The sequence below is a fragment of the Mus caroli genome, chromosome 17 (genome assembly GCF_900094665.2).
Source record: "Mus caroli chromosome 17, CAROLI_EIJ_v1.1, whole genome shotgun sequence".
In the NCBI taxonomy this organism is placed as follows: domain Eukaryota; kingdom Metazoa; phylum Chordata; class Mammalia; order Rodentia; family Muridae; genus Mus; species Mus caroli.
The window spans coordinates 68,028,598-68,044,534 of NC_034586.1; the positions used below are offsets into that span (position 1 = coordinate 68,028,598).

General features: G+C 45.3%; 1 protein-coding gene across 1 annotated transcript in view; it reads right to left on the reverse strand.

Annotated features, from left to right (window-relative positions):
- Alk (ALK receptor tyrosine kinase) overlaps positions 1-15,937 on the reverse strand; it is a 717,836-nt gene that overhangs the window by 187,306 nt on the left and 514,593 nt on the right. The window lies entirely within an intron of this gene.

The window sequence follows — 15,937 nt, forward strand, 5'->3', positions numbered from 1 at the left end:
AGAAGTAGATGCTCACAGTCATCTATTGGATGGAACACAGGACCCCCAATGGAGAAGCTTGAGAAAGCATCCAAGAAGCTGAAGGGGTCTGCAACCCTATAGGTGGAACAACAATATGAACTAATCAGTACCCCAACAGCTTGTGTCACTCGCTGCATATGTAGCAGAAGATGGCCTAGTCGGCCATTATTGGGAAGAGAGGCCCTTTGGTCTTGCAAACTTTATATGCCCCAGTACAGGGGAGCGCCAGGGCCAAGAAGTGGGAGTGGGTGGCTAGGGAAGCAAGGCGGGGTGGGGGGTATAGGGAACTTTCGGGTTAGCATTTGAAATGTAAATAAAGAAAATATCTAATAATAATAATAATGATAATAATAAACAAGTTAAGCTTCCAGCAATACAGAAAAATAAGTCAAAGCATCGTTGTCCGGAGACAGCCATGGTCACCACCTCAGTGTACAGCCTCAGCTGTACATTTGACACAAATGGACCACCATACACTATCCTGTCTGTTTTTACTCAACGCATGTCTGGAGGCGATAAATACACATGATGCTATCATTCTCTGGTTGTGTTTTGTAGAGATGTAGGCATCTGCATTCTCCTCTGCCATGATTGTGCCAAAGCTGCTCTGTGAATTACCTAAATGATTGCAATCAAGGTCAATGTGTGTGTCCATTTAAACCCTGATATGTAGTCCCCTTCACCTCAGTGAGGCTGACGGTCCATTTCTGCGTTTACTAACACCCTTAACCTGTCTTCTTTCCTGGCTTTGCCTTTTGTTTTTACATCTATGTTTGTGTCTCCGTGTTTCTGTGTGGATGCATGTAAGTGCATGTAGGTTGTATGTCTATGTGTTTGTGTGGATGTAATAGGTGCATGTAGGTGTGTGTGTCTCTGTGTGTTGGTGCGGATGCATGTATGTGCATGTGGATGTGGATGTGTAGGTCAGAGGTCAACACTGGGTATCTTCTTGATTCATGCTCTACCTTAGTTCTTAAGGCAGGGCCTGTCACTGAACCTAGAGTTGGGCATTTTGCCTAGATTGTCAGGGCAGGGAACCATGGGAGATCTGTTCCTCAGCAGGCACCACACCCAGATTTTATCCAAATGCAGGCCCCTATACTCACTTAGAAGGCATTTGGCCGACTGAGCCATTTCCCCAGCATCATCTTGTCTTACTTTTGGAGATAACAGTATTGCTTAAGGCAACATTGACCCTTCTCAGGGGCGTCTCCCAAGTGGCAGTTTAGCGTCTTGGGTTCCTGCTAGGCAAGGTTGTGGGGCATGAAGTGGATGTCTACTGATTGAAGCCGGGACTTTTGTTCTGTCTCTATGCTTTTCTGTAGTTAATTCAGATCGCTGGAGTCAAGTCTTCAGCCATTTAATAAAAGTGTATTAACTTTCCCCACAATAGGCGCTGTAGAAGGGATTATTGCTGCTGTAAAGCTTGTTCTCCGTTACAGTCCCCAGCAGGGTTTCCATCCCAAATAAAACCAATGCAATTGAATAAGGAAAAGGAGGCTTCTCCATTTAAATGTGGAACTGTCAGAGAAAGAAATATTTGGAAGGAAAAGGTAAGGAGGGCTTCTTAAGGAAAGGAAAACGAATGCAGGGGATGCAGAATTGGCCGTGTTCTTCTGAACCGTAAAGGGCTCAGATTTGGAGGAAAGGTGGTCTTGAAAGCTGTGAGCATTCTCACATTCTGCCCAAATCTCAGCTCTCCGCTCTGAGAATGATGGATTTTAATTCCAGGGACACAGTGGCCCTTGACAATGATTTCCGTTTCTGTATTGGCACTCGCCCTCTGGATAAATGTGTTGGGAGTTTTAGGAATTAGTTTCTGAGTTACCGATGCAATAACTTTTGCCTGAAATCCTCTGGCCTCTCATAGTTTACTGCCAAAACTTTAATAAGTTTCCAAGCAGTTGCCAAACATGTATTTTATATCCAGGGAAGCTGAGACTAGGAAAGGGCAAGCTTGTACCTAGGGGTCAGATTTGTTTAAGAGACAGCCCAAAAGCCTGGTGATGAAAAGCAGGTCCAAGCTCCTCTCTCTCTGCTTCCCATCTTCTTTGCTTGGCTCCCAGGGGTCGCAAACCCAGCACAGTGGGGCCTTACTTTCCATGATTTGACTGTTGGCAACTCAATTTATCCTCAAAAGAGAAAGGTTGTATTCTGACCTAGAACTTTCTGGAAACAGATATGCAACTGTATCCATGTGCTGGGGATTTGTGACATTCTAGCACGGGTGCTACAATCAATCACTGTGACAGTGTGGGCGTCCACCTGGACGTTAGGAAGCCAGAAAGGGTGTGTGGACAGACTGTCACAATCCATTATCTTCCACACATCTCTCTGGAGCTCTCCAGTTCCACATTCTGTCTCTGCCTCTCATTTGCCTGATGACTTTGGATGAGACACTTTTCTGAAAATGCCTAAAATTTTGCATGTTTTTAGACCAATTTTATTCTCAAGAAAGTGTCTGAAATTTTGTAAGACTTTTTTGAGGAAAACCCTGCTCATTCACTTTTGCTTAGTGATTACAACATGAAGAATACATTAGATGTTCTTTCCATCAAAAGAACCTCTAAATCAACCAACTAACCAACCAACCAACCAACCAACCAACCAACCAACCAACCAACCAACCAAAAGCCAAGAGGCCTGTTTTGAATACCAAGGATGATTTCTAACCTGGCAGAGAGAAGTTTTTCTTCTGACTTGGGACTTGCTTAGGCTTGGACAATTTTCCAGACCCCTCGAGTGTAACTTTCTTCATTAGCTAAATGTAGCCATTGGGATGAAAGTTCTCTATGGGTCTTATTAATTGACTGGCATTCAAACAGTTCTAGTGTTTTATGAAAACTCTGGAAGCTGCAACTAACAAATGATGTCTTGTAGAGTTTGGATAAGAGTGATGAGTTTTCAATCACGAAAAGGTTCTGTATTGCTCTTTCAGAGAAATGGAGACTCGTTCAAAACCATACTTTGAGTTAGCTACAGATAAAATAACATGGCCTAAGAGACAACATGGCCTAAGGATTGATTTGCCCACTCAATTGCATTTCCATCAGTAAGATCACAGTGACGGAGGCGAGTGTATGTTCTTGGCCAGATGGATCACTTGAATTTTTTTTTTTAAAGACTAGATACTGATAAGCAATCAGACAAGAAATCCATAGAAAAATACTAAGATCTGATATGGTAATGAAAGGACATCCTCAAGTTCCCATTGCTCTCAATCAGTCCTTACATACTCAAAGAGAACTGCCAAACCCAGACACTATTGCATATGCCAGCAAGATTTTGCTGACAGGACCCTGATATAGCTGTCTCTTGTGAGGCTATGCCGGTGCCTGGCAAATACAGAAGTGTATGCTCATAGTCATCTATTGGATGGAACACAGGGGCCCCAATGGAGGAGCTAGAGAAAGTACCCAAGGAGCTGAAGGGGTCTGCAACCCTATAGGAGGAACAATGATATGAACTAACCAGTAACCCCCAGAACTTGTGTCTCTAGCTGCATATGTAGCAGAAGATGGCGTAGTTGGCCATCGTTGGTAGGAGAGGTCCTTGGTCTTACAAAGATTATATGCCCCAGTACAGGGGAATACCAGGGCTAGGAAGCAGGAGTGAGTGGGTTGAGGAGCAGGGTTGGGGGAGGGTATAAGGGACTTTCAGGATAACATTTGAAATGTAAATGAAGAAAATATCTAATAAAAAATTGTTTTTGAAAACAAACAAACAAACAAACAAAACAAACAAACAAACAAAAAAGGGAACTGCCTGGTAACATCTGCTGTAGAGCAAGATACTAAGGAGACTAAAGAGTTGGCAGCCATGATTCAAGAGCATGAAGGAACCAACTCATTTAATCATTGAATGGAAGAACATTTTAGGACAGCTTTTGGGGCCAGGGTTGGTATTGACAAGACAGACCATGGATCTTTGCTTTTGGGCAGTGCCCCAGTATGCATGATATCAACATCAGGCTGCCTTGAAAGAGAAATCTGTCAAATTCTCAAACAAGCTACTCACAGGCAATGTTTCTCTCAGATGGTTTTGGGCTGCTGTAATGTGGGAGGTGAGACCTAGACTCAGTTCTCAGCTTCACAGTCTATTAGCTATGCCATCTTAGTGATTTTACTTCCATGGGTTTCACTTTCCTCACCTTTAGGATAGAGGTCATAAAATGAACTAGGCACCATCCTGGGATATGTAGCAAGATTCTGTCTTAACCAACCAACCAACCAACCAACCAACCAACCAACCAACCAACCATCCGACCAACCAACCATCTGACCATCCGACCATCCCATCCCATATAGCCATCCACCCCAAATAACCAACATAAGATGTAGGCCATAATGTTTGGCTTTCTAGGTCATCTGTGAGAAAGATTCAAGCAAGGTAGCAACATGAGTTCTTCTCACACAGTAGGTCTTCAAGGGATTTGTTCCTACAGAAGACCACAGCTTTCATTATGGGATCATGTTGACCCAGGCAAACACTTGCAGATTCATTTCTTTATGAGATGGAGGGGTGAAAGGATGGTACATAAGAGATTGAGGAGAATACTAAGGGTTCCTGAATTAACAGCCACTGTGTTTGTTTAAATAAAACCATAAGTGGGTCTTCATATGAGCAGCATAACTCTAAGAAATTGTGTTGGGACGTCCCTACAAGAAGGTATGTTAGCTTTAGATTGTGATTCCCAGACCAGCCATCTTCACAGAACTGAGTAAAGGCCTGTCAACATTTCAGGTAAGCATCTCTTTCATCCTTGTAGCTTCCTGCAGCCTGGAAGAAGATGATTGCTGCCTACTTCACAATTAACATTTGTTTGACGTGCCACCATTCTTCAGGGGTTACTGTGCATTGCTTCATACCCGAGTTTAGTATGGGGCTACAAAGAGCTTAAGATTTACCTTGTACTTGAGTAGCTTACAGACTGGTGAGAAGAAATATATACCAAAGTTTATGATGAGTGACAGGGCATCAGAGGTAAAGGAGTGGTGTATAGGTATAAGGCAGGGCGGGCAGAGTGATAGCTCAGAATGGCTGATCAGAACAGGTATCACCTGATGTTAGGTTGTGAGAATGAGGCAGGAATTGGGAAGTTGGGGCTATAGACTGACACAAATACCGAGGTGGAAGCTGGACAGAGAGTATATGTTCTGAATACACAGTGGTCCCATTGGGTAAGAGGAAATGTTGTTGTTGTTGTTGTTGTTGACCTCCACAAGGAGGATGATCCATATGTCTCACTTCCCTGCCTTCTCCATGGCAAGATGATAGATCCTTCAGCATCGTGCCTTATGTAATGTGGATGCTTAGCCAATGTTTGCTGAAGGAGAGGAGAAACAACTGAACGTATTTCTATTACATCTGACAATATTCTGACATTCTTGGGCAAAAATTACGTGGTAGTGGAGCTGAGTGAATCTAAAAAATTCACGCTCACTCACTAATGATAACCATCACCTGTCTAGGTGATAATAATGCCTTTCCTATACGAGGAGGTACCGAAGGATGGAGGTTGAGGGGAGTAGGGTGATGCAGGAGGGGGTAGTACATAAAACCATATGGTCCATCAAGTGACTCATGGTAGCTGCATTTGCCAAGAGCCAACAGGAAGGAATTAGAGGATTACACAATCAAGCCCTGGGGGTACTTGAGTTCTCAAAGAGGAAGAATCCCACCTGATACACTTGCTCTCTACCTTACAGGTTAAGTCAATACACACATTGCCTGCAATGCAACCCTAGTCACACTCACAGCAATAATACAGAGATGAACAACACTGTTAACATGCACTGAGAGTCAATCTAGGCTCTGCTTAGAGCTGGGTCTGACATACAGGGTGGTGTAACTGAGTCTTTAAGAACAACATCTTACCCACCCTTCTAAACTCCTTGAGGTTAGAACAATCTACCACAATCTTTATTTCAATTTCTAGACCTGGAAAACATGGCTGGGGAAGTGAAACTTTTAAGACACAGCCAGCTTCATATTCTGGGCTGGCCCTGACAGCCATGCTCTTAGGTGGTAATGAAACCTCTAGCTGGGATCGACAGACTCATGAGCTGGGTTGGGGTGGCAGAAGTTATATGAATCAGACAAGGATCCCAAGTCCCTGTCACACTGAACTCGGTGGTGTGGTAGTGGTTATTATGAAGTGTAACCCTGTCACAGTTCATACGGCACAGCTGACATTCTCCTGTCGTTGTCCTTGCTCAGACTCTCCCTCTCTTTGACAAGGGTGTGAAGGTGTGAAGATGCGCTAGAAACAAGGAGCCAAGCCAGTGGGAGCTTGTCTAGATCAATACAGGAGGATAGGACACCAGCTGAAGCTCTCCCTTCACCCTGACAGGAAGTACACACATACCTTTCACATTTTCCTTAAAGTGTACTTTTTTGGTAATTTTATAGCAAGCAAAAACTGTTCAGCACAGCTTAACATGTTTCCCTTAAGTCAGCCCGCATGTAAAGACTTATTTGTGGGACATACAATGAGGAAAATGTCCAAACAGTGAAAATCCTAGTGTGAAGTCCTCTCTTGCTTCCACATTTTCTCTACTAATCCTGTGTGAATGGCACGAGGTCTTTCATCTAAGCAGCCTTAGTTTTGCTTTGTGCTTGCCTTTTGCAGTGTCCTAGAGGTTAGACTTGGCAGCCAAGGCAGGGGCTCAGTTGATTAAGTGCTTTTCTGGGGACCCGAGTTTGGATCCCCAGCACTCATGTAAAAGCAAGGTGCTGTATTAGGTATCTGTCACTCCAGTGCTGGAGGGAGAGGAACTGGGGACACAGATCAGTGAAGCTCACTGGGATGCAGTCTAGTCAAACTAGCAACTGAGAGCCCCTGTCTCAAAAACTAAAGTGGAGAGCAACTGAGGAAGACATATAAAACTGACTTCTGACCTCCATACACATAAGCACACAGATACATGCTCCTGAAATATATGCACACATGTACACATTCATCTCTGTCTTTGTCTCTGTCTCTTTTACACACACACACACACACACACACACACACACACACACACACACACACACACACATAGACAGAAGTAAATGTGCATGTGCCCTGGAGAGGATGCGACTTGGGGCTGGATATTAAGGATGAGATCTTTCGTTGAGTCAGAATCTGACCCAGCCCATGGTAGAGAAGAGCTGCTCCCTGCTAGAGTGGGCCCCAGACTCCACAGAAGAGGGTTGGAAACAGAAAGGGGGCCAGAGCGGGATGGACTTCCTCTGGACAGAATTGTCTTGGCTGAGACTTAGCTTTACCAAGAAGCTTCGTATCATCAGAGATGCTGAATAACTGATGGAGCAAATCCAGGCAAGAGCCCTAGCCGAGCAATGGGTCCAGACTCTTTGGGTCCATCTTGGCCTATTTAAGCTTCTTTTTCTCTTTGTCTCCCCACTCCCTACACCCCTCCTTCTGCCCCTCCTTCCCCTCCTTCTCCCTCTTCCCTTCACTCTTTTCTTCTTCTCTTCTACTCCCTTGTCTTCCCCTTTCCTTCTTTCTTACTCTTTATATTCCCTACCTTCCTTTAAGAAAAATATATTTCTTAGGAATAAAAACTTTGGAGCCAGACTTTCTGATTTATAATCTCATTTCTGCCTCTTACTGGCCATGTGACCTCAGGTCAGCCACCTAACCTCTCTGTGCCCGAATTTCCTATTTGCAATTTCGAGGGAAATTTGCAATAGAAGTATTCTTAACTAGTCTCCCTGTGACCAATTTGCCTGCTGGATCAGTACACACCACTTCACATCCCGTAAGCACTCTCCGATTGCTACCCATAGTTACTGTGTTCAGGCTGTTCCCAGTACCTGGCCCTCCTGTCTCTACTCACATCACCCGAGTTATACCTACTGAGCATCAGTTAGACCTGCTCAGACCTGTTCAAACTGGATCATGCAGGTGGACTCATTAAGCTGATGCAACAGACAGTGGATGAGTTTGGACAGACTGGATAAATCGCTACAAATGTTGATATCAAATTAGGTCTGAATAGGGCAACAGAAGAGATCGGGAGTTAAGTGCCTGAAAGCTAGAGAGCTTCCCAAGCATTTTGAAATGACTTCCTCTTTGGAGAAACTGAGGCTGAGCCTCACAGATGAAGGACGGGGGTCTGAGCATGACAGATGTGAGAGCCAGTATGGAGAGGTTTGGTCACAGACTACACTGGAAGCAAAGATGGTGGCCTGACACCAAACCGTGGGCAGATTAGTTCATGTTTGTTCCCTGTAAACTGAAACACGGCATTTCAGGATGGAAGCTGATTCTTATGCAACTAGAGACCCCAATCTCATGGTCTAGGAGCGGTTCTCCCATGCCTTGACTTGTATAAAGAAGCACATGGACGATTCAGAAGTGTGTTTCCCCTCATTAGCCACAAAAGGATGGTGACTACCCAGAGAAGACAAAGAAGTGACAGAAAAATCTAAAGCTAAAGGTGGTTACCCCGAGACCCTGGAGCTCTTCTTCCTCTGGATTTTGGATTTGGTTTCAAGCAAGTTTGCATCCTTCAGGTCCTTCTGCATCTATCCAATGATGCTCCTGGGGGCGCTGAGGGACTGGGTGGGACTCAGCGGGATTTGGGGCAGTGGGTATGAGAGTTGAATTGATTTGTTCTGTGCTGGTACCTCAGAAGTGACAGAAGATTCTAGAAGAGTGCCATGAGAGGGACACATCAAAGTTTCCCATGCTACAAAAGCAAAAGGCAACCTTTCTGGCAGGGCGGATGGTAGATAATCTCTGATTAGAGTCAGGTATGACCTTCCTTTTGTTTTTTAAATTCCTTCTCTTAGGAGGAGCTGTGGCCAGTGGGACCCTGATTGGTTTCTCTTTCAATCTCTCTCTCTCTCTCTCTCTCTCTCTCTCTCTCTCTCTCTCTCTCTCTCTCTCTNACAAATGAGAAGAGAATCCATAGCCTGGAATTCAACTAGAGAAAAAAGAAAGTTGGATGCATTATGGGTATAATACAGGCAAATTAAAGTAATGGTCAAGAAAGGAGAATACTCCTGAAGATCATTGTAGCCCATTGGTAGAGCACTTGCCTAGCATGCACAGGGTCTTAGATTCAATCTCCAGAAGTACAGAGGAAAAGGGGAGGTGCCACAAGGTTTAACTGAGGCTACCCAGTTAATTCCATGGTTGTGGAGGAGAAGGTCTCTGGGGAAGGAAAATCCTGGAGCCCACTAAGAATTTATTTTGCTTATCTCCCTCTCTCTTCCCCTGTCCCCTCTCTCTTCTCGACCCTCTCCCCTGTCCCTTCTCTCCTCTCTCCCCCCCACCCCCTCTCTCCCCCAGTTGCTCTTTAACACCTTCCGTTCTTTTCAAACACAAGCCAGATCTCTTCTGGTGCCTGCACTTTTCTTTCATATATATCATCTCACAGAAAGGGATAAAGCCAGCATTGAAATATGAAGTGTCATTTCTGTAGATTCCCTCCATCAGCATGGCCACTTCTGTCTTGAACCCTGAGTCCTGAGTGGGGTCAGGGCTGAAGCAGCCATCCTTGGTCGCCATCTCACCACCTCTTAGCTCTTTTCCCAGGTTCCCAATCTCAGAACTGTAATGTGCATGCTCTCTGAACACTCAGAAGGCCTAGCCTGCTCCCCAGAGAGGCAGCCTAAATGTCACTTGGTGTGTTAACAGATTGATTGGTCTGAAAAAAGAATTCAAGCCTCCAAGCCAAACAAAATGCGGATGCCTTTGTTCAGAGGCTCCACGTCAGTCATAAATCTCTGGCCAAGTCAAGCCGGCCTACTGAAACTTTATATTGTTAGTAGGTGGGCCTGGCTATGAACTGTGGTTCCCACAGGCAAAATCTGGGACTGGAATCAGTGGTCAGCCATGGCGGGGAAAAGGGGCTTAGGGATATTGGGTAAGAAGAGCCTGCAGACTTGTACCGAACCGCCTGAATTGATGATGCCTATCTGTCCTCATTCTGCAGCTCTGCTAGGGTGACCATCCAGGACTGGGGAGGCAGCTGACAACAGATTTGATGAACAGAAGGGGCCTTGAGCCCCTTGGGCCATAGGATCTGACAAGGTCTACTACCCAGAACAGACACTAAGTATCGTGGACAATGATGTCATAGCAGGGGTTCAGAGGTTCCAAATCCGTCCTGAGTTTTGGCTTGTGCCACATTTAACCCTGTTAGTAGCTCATCTCCTCGGAACCAGAGGCTGTTTCCCAGAGACTGATGAACCTTATGGCTGCATCAACCTGTACTCAGCAGCCATTTTGGAACCAGGGTCTAGGATGATCTTGAAACTCAGACATAACCTGAGCCCTCCCAGACCTCAGTCCTGCCCATGGCTTACTGCCCATGGCAAGGGGCTCTATGCCTCTGCCCTTGTCGCCACTGTTCTCTGTATCTAAAGCCTATCTTCTACCCCTTTGCCCGATAAGGTGATCTTCACTTATCAAGGCTCACCATGACGTCATGGTAGGCGTACCGTTCCATGGTATGACCAGGAACAGTGGCAGGAGGAACCCAATTCTGCCCAGAAGTCTCAAAATGCTCGCTGAAGGTGGTGACATTTGTGTTATTTGATTTCTCTTGGCCTCATTACAGAGGGCAGGAGAGGTGGCACCATTTGCTGACTTGTGCTCCTGTGGCCCCAATATTGATTGAAGACTTAAAAATCATCGACTGCCATGCCATCACCACCAGTATAGGCTCCCCCTCTGAACCATAAGACACAAGCAACTGCTTGCTCCCTAAGTTGCTTTTGGTTGTGGCATTTTATCATAGTAACTGAACAGTCACTAGTGCTCTTGATGCAACGTACTGTGTTCTCCTTCATGTTTGCCTCCGCCTCCCAGATGAACAGAATCACAGGGAGTTCCTTCTGTCAATGGCACCAGGGTGCCCTTGCTAATGAGCCAGGGTATTACTTACTTGTCTCCTTGCCATGAGGCAAAAAAAAAAAAAAAAAAAAAAAAAAAAAAAAAAAAACAAAAAAAAAAAAAAACCAAAAAAACAAAACAACAACAACAACAAAAAAAAACTGGAGAAAGAAAGGGAATATTTTGGCTCCCAGGTCTGGGCTATGACCCATCATGGTGGGGATAGTCAAGGGAAATGATTGAGGAGGCTGGTCACATGTGTCACAGGCATGGAGCAGACCATACAAAATGGCATTGCTTAGCAACCATCTTTCTCTTTTCTATCAGCTCAAGACTCCCAGCCCTTAGAATGGCCCTGTCTGCATTCAGAAGAGAGGGATTCGTGCTTCCGTTAACCTCATCCCAGTAATCTCTGAGAGCTATGCTCAGAGACTTGTCACCTACTTATTTTAGAGCCTGTTTAGGGGACCATCAACCTTAACCCCTACACTCAGGCATCACTGGCCCTTTAGATATGCACAGGAGCTTACACCTTTAAGCTATGCTTCAAGCAACTAGTGCAGTTTGTGCTTCTGGCTTCTAGTGCATTAGCCAAGTGGGAGATTTCTGCAGCACAGCAAACAACTGCTTGAGGAGCCTGGAGCTTTCCCTCAGAGTCAGTTTCCCTCAGAGTCAGTTTCCAGCTCCACCAATTTTCATCTGACTTCAGATCAATACAAAACATGATCTGAAACTTCTAAGGATTACGGAGGCCGCAGTAGAAGCAGAGGCACTCGGGGGAGGACCAGAGTTAGGTTGGGTTTGGTGGGAATGCTCGGGCACAGGGCCAGCTTTGCCTTCCGTCTTCTGAATCCAAGAGGACTTGGAGTATTTACAGTAAGAAATTCCTGACCCTGCAGAATCCTTTGACACTGGACATGACCTTGGAAGTCAGAGTCTGCCATTTTCTAGAAGGGGGCTTGCATCTGGGTTTTGGCTGGGTTAGCCTTTCAGTTGGGAAACAGCCACCCATGAAACGTGTGCCATCCCATTTTTCTCAACTGGCTTCTCACAGGATGTCTGAGGAGCCAGCTGCCTGGATGCTCACTGTTTGTAGGTGTCACCCTTGCCACCGTAGGGCCTGCAATGCAGCACTGAGCATAACTGTGTAAGCAGAAGCTGCCGACGAGTCGGTAATAGCTGGGTTTGGAGGAGGAGGTTGTCTGGATGTCTGTGGTGTTTTTAAGAATGCAGCATGGGTGTTTTCAGAGTCCAGAGCTCTCTTATTAGGGAAATGAGACAGTTGCAGATGGAAGCGTGAGGAGCAGGGGGGAGCTTGAATACACGTGTCTCATGCACTCCTGTCAGTATGGTGTTAAATAGTAACATGCACTATCTTATGATACTAAATATAAGAAGTCATCCTAGCAGGGCCCCAGTGACTCATCTTGCATGCCCTGGGGCAACTACACTCCATTTGAAGATGCCCCAGCCTGGCCCATTGCCAGAGGGTCCACACTCTTGGGAGAGGTAGATCATCTTTGTTTCAGGCCAGTCCATTAAGAAGTTTGGCCTTTCAGTAGGCAGTGCCTGACTAATTAGGAGATACCTGTGTCACTATGCACGGCCTCTGACTGATGTCCTAGGGTACTTCCCCACTCAAACTGCCATTCTCTCGTAGCCATCTCTCCCTAGTGGTGAAATCAGATCCTTAACAAATGCACCTTCTGGGACTTGCTTCTCTGCACCCCCCATTAACCCTTGGTCTTTTTTCCCAAACACAATGTTTTTTATTGATTATTTGGGAATTTCATATGATGTACCCCAATCACACTCACTTCTAATTCCTGCCAGGTCCACCCTCCCACTGTTGTGCCCTCTCCCCCCAAAGAAAAAATATACCAAGTCCAATTTGTGTTGCTTTTATACTCACTGGGCATGGTCAAATTTCCAGGGGCCAGCCCCTTAAAGACAACTGAGTCCTTCCCCTTCCCATACCAGAAGCCATCAACTATGAAGAGCTAAACTTGAACATCTATCACAATATTTAAAGGCTCCCTTCAATGGCTTCTTGTCTGGACTGTTTCTCTTTTTTTTTTGTGGGGGATGTTGGCATCAGGAGATGACTTTACAGTCAGGAACCAGCTTTACGGTCACAGGTCATCTCTGAATCCAGTGATGACAGTGATATCACCTTAGGCAACAGGGACCCGCACATCTGTTGCCATGGCAATCACTATACATTCCCAGCATCCATCTGGTCCACCTCCCATCTTTACCTGTGAGTGGTTATGTCTCAGCCCAAATAAAAGGCAGACCCCACCTGACCTCTCTTTCACTCTTCATCTTCGTTGCCCCCTTTTGTCCTTTCCCCCCCACTATCAACCTTTTTCCCGTGGAACTGTACTGGACTGGTGTGATCTGTCTGGAGGAACCATGATTCTAACACAACAGGGGGAATGTTAGTCTCTTTAGTGAAGCTTTCTTTTTTGCAGGCTGATCTCTGTCCCTCATCCAGCTCACTGTCTCCCAACAGAAGCAGATGTTTTGGGACTACAATGGGACCTTCTCAGTAATTAGAGGCTCCAGATACAGAGCTACACATTTCTATTGTACAAATTGCTGGCACCAGATAGAGAGCACTCAGTGCATCTCAGTGGTAGTGTCATTAGCTATGCCCATCTCCCTGCATCCTACCTGAGCCCTTTTCCATGCACCTTGATCAGATGCTCTTTGGGGAGCAAAGCAACAGCTTGCTTTCTGCTCCTTGATGTCAAGGCAGCCCTCAGAGGGCTGCTGCCCTGTCTGTGTCATCTCTCTGTCCTTGGTACTAATGCTGCAATGAAGTCCTTTTCCAATATCCCGTAGCTCTCTCAGAAAGTACCTGCTTTCTCTTTCTTTTAAGACACCACAGACCTCTTTAGGGCACAGTAATGTATCTTTCTCCTAACTCTAGCACCACGTTCTTTTATTGTTTTCCATGGAAGGATTTCTTATACACATTTGTATGCTCACAGAACTGCACAGCTTTTAGAGCAAGCATGGGTGGGGATATACATCCTAAGCCAACTGTTCCTTGTGTCCGTTAAGACATTGGGTGAGTGAAGGTAGGATGGGAGCTTGTTCTTCACTGGAGAAGACAAACCTTTCCTGCGAATCCAGCACTCTTTGGTAGGACTGTGGGGACAGACACTGTGGTCTGTTTATATGGCTATAGCTTTGATGTCGGTCTCCAAATGGAGGTGACACAAGTTGAATATTCAGATTGGCCATGTCCCAGGTGGCCTCTGTGTAGAAATAATTGAAGTCTTTTAACTGAGGTGTCTAAGAGAGCAATTAAAAGGGAATTGCAATTATTGAGCCCAGGGGTAAAATTTCAGAACTGGCCCATAAATCCTGATCTGACATGAAATGTAAAACTCCCCAATGGTCCTCAGTGCCATATTAAAAGGGTTTTTAATGCTAAGAAGTAGAAATAATGAATGATAATCAGGGTATTGTTTCTGAGTTCAGGAGTGTCTGTGAGGGGCAGGATGATGGAGCTGCGCAGGTCAGCATCAGGTTATATTGTTACATCATTCACGTCATAAGAGATCAGCGAAGGGAGGCATGGTGTACTTGGTAGGTGGAGATGGAGTGACACGTCGCCGGCTTAATTTTTCCCCAGTGAACTCTAGCTCAAGCTCTGCTGAAATCCAGAGGCGGAGTCTGTGGCTAGGATGTGGATAGTCTGTATGGAGCAGGACCCTGGGTGAGGAACTCACGGTCTGTGGCTGTAGGATTCTTTGGGTACAAGGCATCTTCTGCAGGAAGGTCAACCTCCTCAGAGCCTTGAGGCTTGAACTGACACTTACACATGGAGAATCATGGCCTGGGGGAAAAAAATCCTAGCTCCAAATCTAGGTGGCTTAGGACAAGTCTTCCCCATCCCTTTACTCCTGGTATCATCATTGTATCAGCCCCACATGCCTAATGAAGACTGGCCAGAAGACTGCATTGAAAACATGGATGGTAACACGCTTCTATTGTTCTGACATCTTTTTTTTTTATAGTCTTATTTAAGTGTAGCCATTCTCCTCTGGGTATATTTTTTTCATGGCAAAAATCTAGCTAGATGAATTCTTGCAGCTCTTGGATACTAGGATGATGGTCTGGCCAGCGCAGAAAATGCTCAGGCCATTTCTCTCTGGGATTGGGACTCTGTGCCTGCAGGCTCTTATAGCATTATCTTTCTTGGCAGCTTCTTCCCACCATCACCTCATCTCACATGGGAGTGTTTAAAAATCTCTTTCTTCTCTGCCCCTGTCTAGGTTGTCCCCCAATCGTTTCCATATCAACAGCTATCAGACTGGATGGTATAGTTTCTGTGGTGTATGGTTCACAGCAGCTGGTAATTTTGACCCTGAGTGCAGGGCTATGACACTTCCTGTAGAAAATTTTAACTATTGTGGTTTCTACAATATAATTCTGTCATCTATAGGGTAGCAATCTTGACAGCTTTGAGTTCCCCAAAGACTGTGCCTCCAATGAAATGTGATGCTGTGCAGACAGCTTCCAACCTTGAGCCTGCAATGCAGAAGGTACTGATCAACTGTTAGATGTTGTCTCTACTATGAACTCAGTAAGACACTAAAGACACAGAGAGCCCAAAGCTAAGAGTTCTTTCATGTTTTTTTGTTAGAGATTCCTTCCTAATGGATAGACTCAGTCACTCTGCCTTTTTGCATAAAGGTGTTCAATTTGTCAAGGACACATCTATCAGAATATTGAGGGAAAGACTGTCAAATAAATGGAAAGACTGTCAAATAAATGCCTCAATCAATATTCTGTGTCTGTCTCATTCCCCTCTCCTACTCAGCACTCTGATTTCTCTTCTTTTCTCTTCTTTTCTTTTCTTTTCTTTTTTTCTTTTCTTTTCTTTTCTTTTTTCTTTTATTTCTTTTCTTTTTTTCTTCTCCTCTCCTCTGCTCTCCTCTCCTCGCCTCGCCTCGCCTCACCTCGCCTCGCCTCTCTTTTCCTCTCCTCTCCTCGCCTCTCCTCTCCTCTCTTTTCCTCTCCTCGCCTCGCCTCGCCTCCCCTCCCCTC